Raw genomic sequence first — 13459 nt, 5'->3', positions numbered from 1 at the left:
ACTCTATCAAATGCTTTTTCTGCATCCAATGATAAGAAGAGCGCTGGTTGTCTTTTCGTGCACGTTTTTTCAATCAAATGACAAGCCCTTCTAATGTTGTCATGAGTTTGACGGTTTTGAATAAACTCTGACTGATCAGGGTGGATTAAGGACGGTAAGATATCTACTAATCTGTTAGCTAAATGTTCGTATACATTTTCACGTCGAGGTTAATCAGAGCAATAGGTTGATATGATCCACGTACTGTGGGGTCTTCATTAGATTTTGGAAAGAAAATAATTTTGGGGTTCCTGCATAGCCAGTGTTAGATGGCCCATTTCTTTAAATGAGTTATGTAGCTTTATCAGTCTTTGGGCCAGAATCGAATGATAAGTTTTATAAAATGAGGCAGAATATCCGTCCGGACCTGGAGCCTTATTCATGAGGAGACTACGGATTATGTGTGAGACATCGTCTATTGTTAACTCTTGTTCTAGTTGTTCACGTACCCTGCGATGTAATAGTAGGAAGCTTGACGGAGCATAGATTTGTCTTTTGGGCTATTGGGTAGGGATTGTCTGATTGATATAGTGTGGAGAAGGTTCCATGTCTTAAAATCACTGCAAAAATGGCTGTGTATACAAAATATCGTGGCAAAAATGCTGTGGTTTTGCCGCCACAATCATGTAAAGGATGCTGGGGACACCCCCGCAACCCCCGCTCCCCTTAAATAGTATAATGGGGTACACCTTTACCGGGTCAAACCACAGCATTTTTGCCGTGATTTTTTTATACCAGTCACATTTTTGCTGCGATTTATTACCTGATACCTAGAGAAGAACTCCACAAATTGCGTAAGTATCTGTGGGGTTGACGTAACCAGATCCTTGTGCTTGCCTTTTACCCCTAAAATTGTACGTGATGCCTGACTCTGCCGTAGCTGTCTGGCCTTATTCGCTTGCATATAATATTTTTGTTTCGCATATAATAGACCTTTTTCCGCTTTTGATGTTAGCATAAGCTGTAGTCTCCCCTTTACATTTCTATATGCCTTTTGATAAGTAGGCCACCGTCCGTTTCAATTTCTTTCATTATTTGCTTCAATTCCATCACCAGTTCAGGCTAAATGGCCATCCGTTCTTTATATCTACAGGCCCCTACTGAAATTAGTTCCCTGTGAAACATAGCCTTAAAGGTGTCTCATAATGTATCTATCGCTATCGTACCAGTATCATTTAGCTAAAAATATTCCACAATTTTCCCCCCCAATTTCTCCCTCAGATCTGAATCATGGAAAAGTTCAGAAAGACAAACCCAAGACCATATCCCCGGTGTTGGCCCTGGAAAGAGTAACTCCATTTCCAAGGGAGAATTATCTGATATTGTGATTGGATGTGTCTCTATTTTTGTAATATGATCCAACAGCAAGGCTAACGACCAAATGTAATCAATACATGAGAACGATTTATGGACATGGGAGTAATCTGTGTAGCCTTTCTCAGTCCCTTTTAATGTTAGCCATACGTCAGAGATCGATAGCTGCTCTACTCTAGTGCGTAAACCTTGTGACGGAGGGGGCTGACTGAACCAGGTTCTCGCGCTTCTGTCCCCGCAAGGGTCCCAGGCCATGTTTAAATCTCTGAATACTAACCGTTCTCCTACCATAAATGTTTTCACCTCCGCTAATGTATTTTTCAAAAAGCTATCCTGGCGTGTGTTTGGGGCGTAGATTGATACCAAGGTTCTCTTTATCGATCCTTGTTCAGCAGTAATAAACTGGAATCAGCCTTCCCTATTCTCAGTTAAAGTCACTTCTTGGGCAGATATTGTGGCCCTTTAAGGTGAGGGTTATGTTATGTTAGTTTATTTGTAAGGCGCCAAAGCCCAAAGGCATCCAGGCGTCATGAGAAGAGGAAAGATAGAAGATAGTGCCCTATCTAATTATTGCTGGTCAGCTATATCAAGATTACGCGAACAGAATGGTCTTTAGCTGTTTCCGGAAGACCAAAAGGTCGGCTGTGTTACGTAAGGATTCAGGGTTGGCATTCCAAGCCAGTGCGGTCTGTACATGGAAAGCACTGCCATTTCCACATGCTCTTTTCACTCAGTCTACTTGTAGAAAACAAGCCTTAGCTGATCAAAGGGTTCTACTAGGTGTATATAATCTCATCCTGTTCTGAACGTATACAGGAGTGTCACCATAGACAAACTTGTGACAGATAGTCCGTAGCTTGAACTGTACTCTGGCCGAAACTGGCAGCCAGTGGGGAGTACTCCTGGCTGCTGATATAGGCTCCAGGCGGTTCATCTGAAAGACAGTACGTACAGCGGCGTTCTGAATCATTTAGAGTTTTTGAAGGTCTGCCTTCCTGCCTCCCCCTAAGAGGGCATTGCAATAGTCCACTCTCTGGAGTATTATAGCTCAAAACTATTTCTTGCGGTTTTCCTCTGAGACCAGAGGGGCCACTTGGTGAAGCACTTTCAAGTGGTAATTAGTGCCTTTTACAAATGCATCAACATGTGCATTGTTGTCCAATTTGGCCTCCAAATAAGTACCTAGGGTCTTCACCTTGTGTACCACTGGGATCTGGCATCCATCAACTAGGAAACTGCTGTACAAAGAGCTCAGCTTCTCTCTGGCTTGTCTAGGGCCATATAACATTAACTCTGTCTTTGTGGCGTTAAGGCAGAGCCAGTTGGTCGATATCCATCCTTTCACCGTCAAATAGACCAAATATAATGTCTGTTGGTCTTTTTTATGGGCCCCATAGACTTCCAGTACCAACTGAAAATCATCTGCATAGTTGCGGAAGAAAAGGTCAGAGTTTTCAAGATCCATACATAATGGAAAAATATAAATGTTAAAAAGCAGGGGGGAAAGACAAGCCCCTTGAGGGACTCCACAGACAGTAATCTCGGCATCAGATGCGCTGTCGCCCCAGTGTACTCGGGAACTGCATCCCTCAAGAAAGGATTTGAGCCAAGTTATTGCCTCCTCTGAGAGGCCTCCAACAGTGGCCATCCGGTCCAGCAGGATCCCATGGTCTAGCAAGTCAAACGCTGCCGATAGATCTAGTAACATTAGCAGCCACGACTTGCCAGACTCCAACCCGGAAAGCATATGTATTTGTAGGTTTAGCAGGGCACTCCCAGTGCCATGAAAGCTGTGAAACCCTGATTGTTTTTTTATGAAAGATACACCTTTCTGACACATGTGCTTGTAGTTGTAACGTAGTTACCTTATCCACAAGTCTCAAGAAAAAAAGTGTATTCGTGATTGGCCTGGGATTGGCTGCATCATTTGGATCCAGGCCAGCTTTTTTAGCAACGGGGTGACTGCTAATTTGTTTATAGAGGAAGGGATATTACTAGTACGGAAATAGGAGTTCACAAACCAGCAGAGGAAAGGGGCGTACATGTTCACCCGGACAACTGGTAGGGTGCATGGCCCGCATAATATTACACATTTCGGTCGTGGTATGTTCCCTGAAGTTAAACTCAGTCTGAGATTGTTGGGGAGACTGCTCTCCATCAGCCAAAGATTTAAAGGCAGTTTTAGGGTTGATCTGTCACTTCTCAGTGCTGTTGCAGCTGAGCTCTCTGTGGGTAACAGTAGAGGTTGCCTTAGATAATTCTTGGAGTATTTTCTTTTGAGCAGTTCTTAGTTTATCGGCAAAGGCTTTCTGCACTCTTTTGAAGTCATCGTTAGTAGGTTTGATGACAGGGCTTGTGCTGACGGGCTTCTCCCAGGACCTCAGGAGTCCAAAGAGCTCTTTAGTTTGGTTTCCAGCCTGGGTATTTTGACTGTTGTAGAAGTTATGCTTAGCTTCTACAATTTTCATTGTTTCCAACGAGTCCAGTTAGATCCTTTGGTACGCGTGCCTCCAGTGTCCCTGCTCAATCTTTTGTCTGATGTCTCTGATGTGGGGTGAACCAGTTGTAGCTGATGATCCTGAGCGATACCACTTTCATCTTCTTCGATTATTAACAATGCAGTACCTTCTGCCGGAGAGGTGTTCCTATGTTGTCTCCCGTCTAGTGCAAATGTTACACCAAATGGAAATGTCCACCTATACTTTATCTTCTTAGATTGCAATGTTTTTACTACAATTTGCATTTCTCTAGGCTTTTGAAGTGTGAGTGGAGAAAGATCTTGGTATAATTGTATAGTTACACCATTGTATGTGATGGGGTCTGCTTGCCTGGCTGCCCTCAAAATGTGTTCCTTTTGTGGGTAGTCGCCCAATGCTGCCAAAACACCCCTTGAGCGCAAACCAGAGTCTGATCTCTTCGGGCCCACCCTGTGAACACGGTCACGTGAGATCTTCTCTACTCCGCCGTTCCCCATTAGTTCTTTGAAGATGGTATTTATTGTTTCTTTCAGATCTGGGTCTGCGACTGATTCAGGGAGGTTTCTGACTCGGATATGTGCCCTATGAGACCTGTTCTCTAAATCCTCACATTGTATCTCAAGATTATGGGTTGATCTCGCCAAATGGTCAAGCAATCCCTCTGATTGCTGGTTATCGTAAGTCAATTCTGGTATCGCTCTTTCATTGGTGTCAGTGCGTTCACCTAGATCTGTCAGATCTTTCTGGAAATCCGTAATCATTTGCTTTATCTTCGTAGTAGATGCAGTAAACAGCGTTTGAAATGATGCAGTGAATGTGCTCTGAAAGTCCTGGAAACTCTTTGCAAAGTCTTCCTTGGGGGTTGCATAGCTGCAGGGATGTCAATGGATCAAATAGGAGAATATGGTAGCTGTGCCTTGGATGTTCTAGCCCAGATATCCTGTAATGGAATTTCCTTATTTATTTGAGAAATAGAACGAGAGGCCAAACCAACTTCCTTTTTTGTTCCCGGCATTAGGTGCTGGCCGTTAATGGGGCACCCCCAAACTAGACAACTTTTAGGAGAACCTATAGGAGTGGTTAGTGACTGCAGGTTTTGATAAATATTGCCAATGCTCAACGAGATGTTTTGAAAGGTATTATATAGTTGATGCTAACACTGGTTCCGCCGTTATGTTACGGCCATTGTAGGTACGGTTACTTCAGTCCTTAAGGGAATAGCTGTCCTATGTTGGTGTATCTGGCTATAGTAGTCCAGCATTTTTTAGTGTCACTATTGCAGAGTACATCGTACGTCTTTAGTGCTCATGAAATAAGCTGAAATATCACTTTGGACTTTTAGTATTTACTTTGATGGAAGCTGGCCTGTCAAACTTCTGTGAAGACAATATATAAGATTCTTGTGTCTTGGGTATTGTAAAATGTCATCTCACTGGCTAATAAGTCCTGCCAGAGTCAACAGTTATATGTTACCAGTGGCATTGTTCTTCAGTGATAACTCTCACAGTGCTTCTGTTTGCATATGAACCTTATTGATCTCGTTCACCCTGGGCCAGAGTACCTATGTTTGTTAACTCTTCAGCTCCAAGCAGACAGTTGTGCCCTTTCCTGAGATCACCAGATTAGTGCGCTGGTACTAGTCCCACAAATGACCATAGGTGCAAGTGTCAAATAGTATATGAGACTTTTTATCCTTCTTAGGGTGCTATTATCATGTTATGCTGGTGTGGTGTCCAACCAAGTGAAGCCAGTGACATTTTGGTTATGCGTTTCATGCAACCAGTTATAACGCCTACACTGTCTCTAGGGCAATGTTGTCCTAGTTCCAGGTATATTTACCGACTTAATATGCCTTAACTCCTCCCAGCGTCACACGGCCTGTTTTCCTTAAAACCACGTTGGGCCGGCACCTCCATGATATTGATTGTATATATAATGCAGTTTCATACTAGTTGTGCCGAACAAACCATTGAAATAATGTATATCCCCCTGATATGAACTTTTCATTAAGTGTTATAAGTCATGGGGATGCCGCTAGTTTTCCATGAGCGTTAGGTTAGAGTGCACACCTCTTTATCACATGAGGACTGTATATGCAGGAAACTTACTTTCCATTCTTTGTGTTGCTCGTTTGTGTCCTCCTTTTATATGCAGTTCCTTTCGATTATGCGCCGTCTGCAAAAGATGTTTCACGCCGAGTGTGCCCGCTTTTTTCTTTGCGAGCGCAGGAATCTCAGGAGGGTATATAGTTGGGGGTTGCGTTGCCGGCACACTGCCAGTCCTTCTTCGTTTCTCCGGTCCCGCAGTATCCTTGTGCTTCACCTTTGCGGGCGAGCCGTATTCCCAACTCACCCGTGTGGCTGTGAAGAGCGTACGCCTCTCTGAGTCACAGGCGTGGCCAGACCAAACAACGCCTGGTCTTCCTTCAGTTGCTGGATCCCCGAGCACATTAGTGACAGCTGGAGGGACACGGAACTCAAAGCAGCATTTACTTGGTTGTCAGAGAGGGGAAACTGCTAGATGCAGCCGCTTATTGTGCCAGTGTTTACAGTCGCAGGGCGGAAATCAGCCTGCACACGTCTTTAGTGCATGGCAGCCATCTTGGAATCCCTACAGTCCGTTTTTAAATCATACATTTCAAGTTTGCTCTACAGTACCAGAATGGTTTTTTAACAAAAAGAGTCCCACTTAAAACAATCATGTGCTTAGTCTGCACAGTGGGCAATTTTTAAGCTCAATTTGGAATTACAATCATTGTGTGGTTGTGGCTGACATGGAGACATGTGCAAAAATGTTACTTAGAAAGACTGAAGTTTGGTTGCAATAAGATACACAATGAAAGCAGGGTGTGTTGTTTTGTCTTTATAATACTTCATACTAAGCATACCTATCAGCATATTTAGACTTAGGGCCTCATCACGAGTTTGGCAGTATTCCGGCAGATTTTCTGTCGAGCGCTATTTGCGCTAACGCCACGCTGCCTGGCGGAAAGTATGCCAGACCACAAGTTTGCGTGCACGCGCTCAGGGACATGGCGTTAACGCAAATAGCGCTCAGCCTAAAAATTGCCCAGGATCCCGGAAATCCATCGCACATCGCACTACCGCTGAGCCTCGGCGGTATTAGCGCATGGGAATGGCGTCACCGTCGGAACGGGAAATAAAGCGGTAGCCATTTTGGAAATCACAATTCGCCGAAAATTACAGCCCCTGCAAGCCATCCACCCCTGTAAACATCGCAAAATGTCCCCGGAACACACCAGGGGCAAGTCTGCCCTGGACAGGATGAGGAAACCAAAATTCAACAACCAGGAGCTAGCCATACTGGTGGAGGAGGCAGTGGCCCATCAGGAAGGGCTGTATGGAGCACTGAAGTGCGAGACAATTGCCCAGCGTCCAGTGCAGATATGGAGGCAAATCAACCAGAGGGTGTCTACGGTGGGCTGCGTGCCCAGGGATGGTGAGGACTGCTGCAAGTGCCTCAATAACTTGTGGGTCCGAGTACATGGCCTACTCTCCCAGCACAGGAGTGCAAGCATGGCAACTGGAGGAGGGCCAGCACCACCACCACCCAAACTCATCCCCTGGGAGGAGCAGATGACAACACTCATCGATATGGGCACTATTGAGGGAGTCGGAGTAGCAGAGGCTGGCACCGGTACCCAGGAGGCTGCAGGTGAGACCCTTATCCCTAAAAATCCATGAACCTGTAAGGGCCACAACCCCAGACCCTGAGTGAATGTATGTGCATGCAATGTGCGTGAGGCACCGCAGCCACCCACAACTGACACCTCGTACAACCATACTGCAGCGCACCCTAGTCCCCTGAGTACGTACACTGCATCAGCACAAGGCCCAGGGGAAAGACATCCATGGCCATGGCAAAGCAACGTAATGTGTGAGTGTGCATGAACCCCCCCCAGCAATATGGGGGCTGTGCATCCACAGCAGACATCTGAAGATGTCACGCCAACATGTCCAAGCAGTGTCCCTCCCAGTACCACGTCCAAACTATCACAACATGAGGAGTCACCAAAATGCAATGGTGAAGCATGATTGAAACTGTGTCCAAACCCACTGTAAGGCATGATATGCATGATACAAATCTAAGTTGCCCTCAACTCATTCAACACCCTATGTACCCCACAGGTACGCAGTGCTCATCACAGGCCGATGATGATGATGAGGAGGCAACAACATCCAGCCACCTGACCCGGCTCGCTTCCACCAGCACCATTACCCCGCAAAGGGGCCGGGCAGAAAAAACAAGACGCTGGACACATCCCACGTCACCCCACCGTAGCCCAACCAGACGGGTGCAGCTTCCGCAGGGCCACAGGGCGACAGCGCTTCATTCCCCGGAAGCCACCACAGGCACCCAGAGTGTGGAGGGAGCCACAAGTGGGTCTGACTCTGATGAGGGCCACACCCCCACAGCAGCACGACACACTGCACTGCTGTCGTCACCTGTCTACAGTGTCACACAAGAGTTGGCCACACCCCAGGGTAGACCAGACCATGCGCCAGAGGATGCACCCACGCCACATGTACGTGTGCGTCGGGTCCGCCCACCTCAGCCAGATGTGGACACACCATCATATGGCTCCCATGAGGAAAGTCACTCAAACCACAGCAACCCCATGAGAGGTGGCACCATGACCCCAAACAGCCCCTCTCCAAACCCACGCTGCGCCGTCAGTCCGATCCCCAGCACTCCTCACAGGAGAAGCAGTGATGGGGCAGCTGGATCTGATGAAAGCTCGACATCGGCGCATTGAGGAAATGTCAACGGAACACACACACCACATCAAGGCTATCAGCAGTGCAATACAGGATGCTGCAAAGACCATGGCACGAGACAATGCACGGACCTGTAGGGTCGTGGAGGGCTGCACAGCGGCCCTGAGAGGTTTTGGTCAGAGAATACGGGAGCTGTGCGAGGTCTAATCCGCACATGCCGAGCAGATGCGGGAGGCGAACAATCTGCTCCGCCAGCAGCTGCGGATCACCAGAGCAATTCCCTCTGTCTCATCCACACCCACTGAGGGATCCCAGGAGGCATCGCCCAGGTGACATTCCCTGCGAAATCTCACCCGCTGTTCACCGGAGGGACCTGGCCGTGGAAAGCGGCCACGTCCATCGTAGATCCACATGTCACAGTTGTGCAGAGCTATGGGCACATGAACTCACTAGCACTATGTAGGGGTGTGCTGAGATGGTGGGGGGATCGTGTGATGGGGAGTTTACAAAGGTGGTGGGATCGTGTGATGGGGAGTTTACAGGGGGGTGGTGGGATCGTGTTATGGGGAGTTTACAGGGGTGGGGGAATTGTGCAATGGGGAGTTTACAGGGGGTGATGGGATCATGTGATGGGGAGTTTACAGGAGGTTGGAGGGATCGTGTGATGGGGAGTTTACATGGGGGTGGTGGGATCATGTGATGGGGAGTTTACCGGGAGGTGGGGGGGTTTGTAAAAATAACAATAAATCCCGTTCAAAATGCATACATAGCATGGACATTCATGATTGAGTTGAAGTGCTCTTTATTCTACAAGTGGTATGTGTCAAGTGTTTCAATGCAGTGGATCAAAAATAATTGTCAATCAAGGCCTGTCTGCCCAACTTCCCCTCCCTCACTGCATCCCTGTGTGCATGTGGCATGGCTTTGGCACATTTTCATCATCACTCCCATCCCCAGGTGGCTGGCCATCAGCATCAAGGGCAGCGGCACATGCCGGCGACAGCAAATGACGTGCAGTATAGCACAGGTAAGTATGTTTTTGCCAACTTTATCAGGTGCATACATCAATGCCCCTACTGTACGGTCTAGGCACCGGAATCATGCCTTCAGCAGTCCAAATACTCCAAATAAACAGATGCGTGTACGCCCATGGGCAATGTTGTATGCCAGCTCAGCTGCAGTGTGTGGATGACGCACAGGGGTCATAAGCCATGTGTACTGTGGGTATCCAGAATTACCTGCATGGGAGAAAATGTGTACATCAGGGCTCGGTTGGTTCAGTGGGTGTACAAGGCTCGGTCATCAGTGACATTGGCAGCACAATTAGGTATGCGTTGTGAGGTTCCCGCTATCCCAGTGACATGTTGACACACATCCTTTACCTTTTGAGACATGTGTAGGGGAGGACTGGCCGCGAGGCCCTCCTCACCTGCAGCCTTCTCCCCAGGTGAGGACCATGACTCGGTGGCCGTCCCCTCATGCCACCCGGGCCCAGGTGAAGGAGGGGTCACCCGCCGACGACATTGCCCACACCTATCCGTTCCCTGCATATACCCAAATTCAGTTAGGCCTAGAAGCCATCTTGTTTAGCAAACATGGCGTGAGTTCAGCACACTGTAACGAGGCCCCCACCTTTGGAGGACCTTTCATGCATCTCTGCCGCCGCAGTAGCCTTGGTAGATCCGCTGCGAGCGCGTTCCCATGAGAAAGTCGGATATGAACTAACCCGAGATGCTAACATTGTAACATTATTCTCATCCACAATGTAATATCGCACCCTGCATGACCTGGTCCGCGAGGCTGGGGTGACGGGAAAAAAGCTGAAGCATCACTATCTGAAGAAAGTAGAAAATAATTCAAGTATTGGCATTCAACAAACTACCTCGGGTTAAACAGATCATGTAAACTGTGAATAAACCATAAAGATGTAACGATTACATGATACCACTCTAGGTCTGGACTAGTGCTGCTACAACCACAGAGAAAGATGTCGGCCAAATGTATAGCCTTTACTTACTCATATACGTTTCCTTAATCACCTAACGCAACGAGCATCAATTTCTGTAGGCCATAACCTAGAACGACCTCGTGTAACGTATAATGTACATAAAATAATCACATCATGTAGCAAACATAATGTTAGGTAACGAAAAGGTACTCGGACCGACTGTATTAAAGAAATGTGTAACGAAATGGAAATATATATGTGTGTTTAAATGACATCAAAATAAGGCGGAACAGTATAAAAGTTCTGCATTTAAAAGTTAGCAACGCACGAGGAAAAAACCTTTGTGAGTATATGCAAGGCCATTCTCCCTCCCACCCGGCCAAGCCTGCCAGATAAGGAAGCTGAGGCCTGTGCCGCGCTCCCTCACCTCCCCCAACCAAGCTGGAGCCGCTTCAGAGAGTCAGAGGCCCCGGTACCGCACCCAAGGCCACAGCCCACCACCTGGGTTATTTACAGCACGGTAATAAACCCACGTTTTGAATCCTCTGATCTACCAGCACCCTCTCGTAAAGTCCACAACCCTCCCCCCTAGACCACCCCAAGAACGACCCCCATCACTGGGACAAGACACAGAGACCCATTTGTATAATAACTTCTAACGCGGCAGACAGGCATGTACCAGTCGTCTCAGGCCCCAAAACTCAGCCCCTCGACCTAGAATACCGGTCAATAGGACACAGGTAAATCTCACCCTAACCGACAATCACCGGACCTCTCAAGAGGTGCATTCCTCATGCGTTGCGTTTATTGTATAAGACAAACTGCTGAGCGATTTATTGATGACCTTAGATGTCGTTTCTTGAATAACTGCAGTGTGCATGGCCTAGGGCAAACGAGTCAGGAGAGGTATTCATCTTTGTCACAGGCTGCCCCAGCATACCAACACCGCTCGGATGACCTCAAGCTGGCCTGCCAGGCCCAACCCAACCCACGCGGCTGACCAGTGACGTCCTCACGCCAAAGACCAACCGCGCTGCAGCAACACCTATAGTTAGTCGACGCCACCCAATCCCAATTAACTTGTGCCCCCTATAGTGTGTAGGTTCTGATGACGTTTTTTGTACTAGAAATACGCCTGTCTTTGCTATTGTCAGACAGAGCGCTCTCGGAGGTTGCAGAGTTCTTTGCATGCCCTATTCTTTGGATAAACTCCCACTTACGCTCACCCGCACTCTGTCTTGGCCTTATTCCCACTACGGGAGAGTCCCTTATTGTCTCTCATTGCGGGGAGGATCGTGCTGAAATTGGGGGCGCTTCCTTTCAGTGGTGACCCCGATAGCGTGATATCTCCAAATTATTTTTCCTAACTCCTTTCTAACGACCCCCTTGTGGCACGAGAATCTCCGGTCGAGAAGGGATACGCACGGTGAGCCGGCTCCGGGAGGCCGCCCGCCAACGGCGACCGGCACAATAAGAAGTGCGCACTCAATGAGAAAGGGTACGGGATCCCGATTGGAAAAAAATCCCCTTTGAGTGCCGCTCGCCGGAGCCAGGGGCTGACCGTTGAGTTACCGGTGACACCGCCTGGACGGACCCAGTTTCGGAGACTATCGGTTCAAGACGGGCACGTGAGTACTGAGTGCGAGCGATCGTAAAGGGGAAGGGAGGGGAAACGGTGAACAGGAGAACGGGGACAGGTAGAGGAGAAGAATAACGGGGGTCTACTAAAGACGGGTCTTGAAACTTTCTTTATCTTTTCTTTGCATATGGCCATTAGGAGTAAGAAATAAGTGAAGTGGTAGAAGTGACGGAAACCTAGCTCCGAAAGGGGGTGGAAGGCGGCGCCGCATAGTGCTATCTAAACTAGTACTGGGAATATATGAAGAAGTAAGAAATAAGTTATTGGTGTCTGGCAAAAGGAGACACCGGGAATATTTTTTAGTGATTGCTACTCTCTCTATTTTCTTTTTTCCAATCCACGGGGCAGGGGAAGAAAGCGAAAAGGGTATAAGATAAATATACTTGTAGAAGGGCTATAAAATAGGGAGCACATTTTGACGAGTGGGGGCTAAGTAGTGGCACGTACAGACGTGAACGGAGCAACCTTAGCAGAAAAATAGGGACAGCTGGCCAGGGAGGAAAGGGAGGAAATAAGAAGAAGTGTGAGTGGAAAGGCATTGTGATGGGTGCGCGCACCGTGTGAGTGTTGGAGACGATCGGTTGACCGTGAGGTGGCGCCAGAGAGTGTTGACCATAACTAGTACTTGATCAGTTGTGAGCGGAATCACACGGGAGTGTATGGGAATGGAAAGGAAATGAGCTATGGTAAGTGCGAAAGGATTTGTGCAGTAAATAAACTTGGGTGATAAAATTTGAGACGTCCGCTCTTGTCTGTGCCATAAAGGTATACATACATAGATCTACACCTAACTAAACGTAAAGAAGGTGGACACGGCTGTGAGAGTGATTTAGAAGATGGGGGCCGAAACTCCCTTGTCACATATTTGTAAGAGCTTACCGGGATACGCTGAACGAATAAATAAATATCACGATCAATGGGTAACAGAATTGAAGGGGGAGGGTCTGCCCCAGATTTGGCCCGAGGGAGGGTCTTTTGACAAAAGCGTTCTTGATATGGTACGAACATGCATTAGCCTCAAGTATAAGGGGAAACAATGGCAAAATAGGAAGGAGATATTAGACCTCTGGAGATTGTTTGAGGAGGTACCCCCACCCAAAGCTCCGGCACCAAATATTGATCTACCTTCCACCACAGATAATCCATTGATGATTCCAAGAGAGGACAAGGAACAGCTAAGTACAGCACAACCTGCGGAAGTGATTAGTTTGTACCCGATATTACCTAAACCAGCCCCCGCAGCAGGATACAGCGACCCTACGTATGTGCCTCCCCCCACAACTGGTACACCACAAAGACCAAC

At 47.6% G+C, this 13459-nt stretch overlaps 1 protein-coding gene across 2 annotated transcripts in view; it reads left to right on the top strand.

Moving 5' to 3' along the window:
• The window catches only part of USHBP1 (USH1 protein network component harmonin binding protein 1), a 289807-nt gene that overhangs the window by 183011 nt on the left and 93337 nt on the right, over positions 1 to 13459 (top strand). The window lies entirely within an intron of this gene.

Source organism: Ambystoma mexicanum, chromosome 1p (assembly GCF_040938575.1).
Source record: "Ambystoma mexicanum isolate Mex_15411 chromosome 1p, UKY_AmexF1_1, whole genome shotgun sequence".
NCBI lineage: Eukaryota > Metazoa > Chordata > Amphibia > Caudata > Ambystomatidae > Ambystoma > Ambystoma mexicanum.
This window is presented reverse-complemented; position numbering and strand designations above follow the sequence as displayed.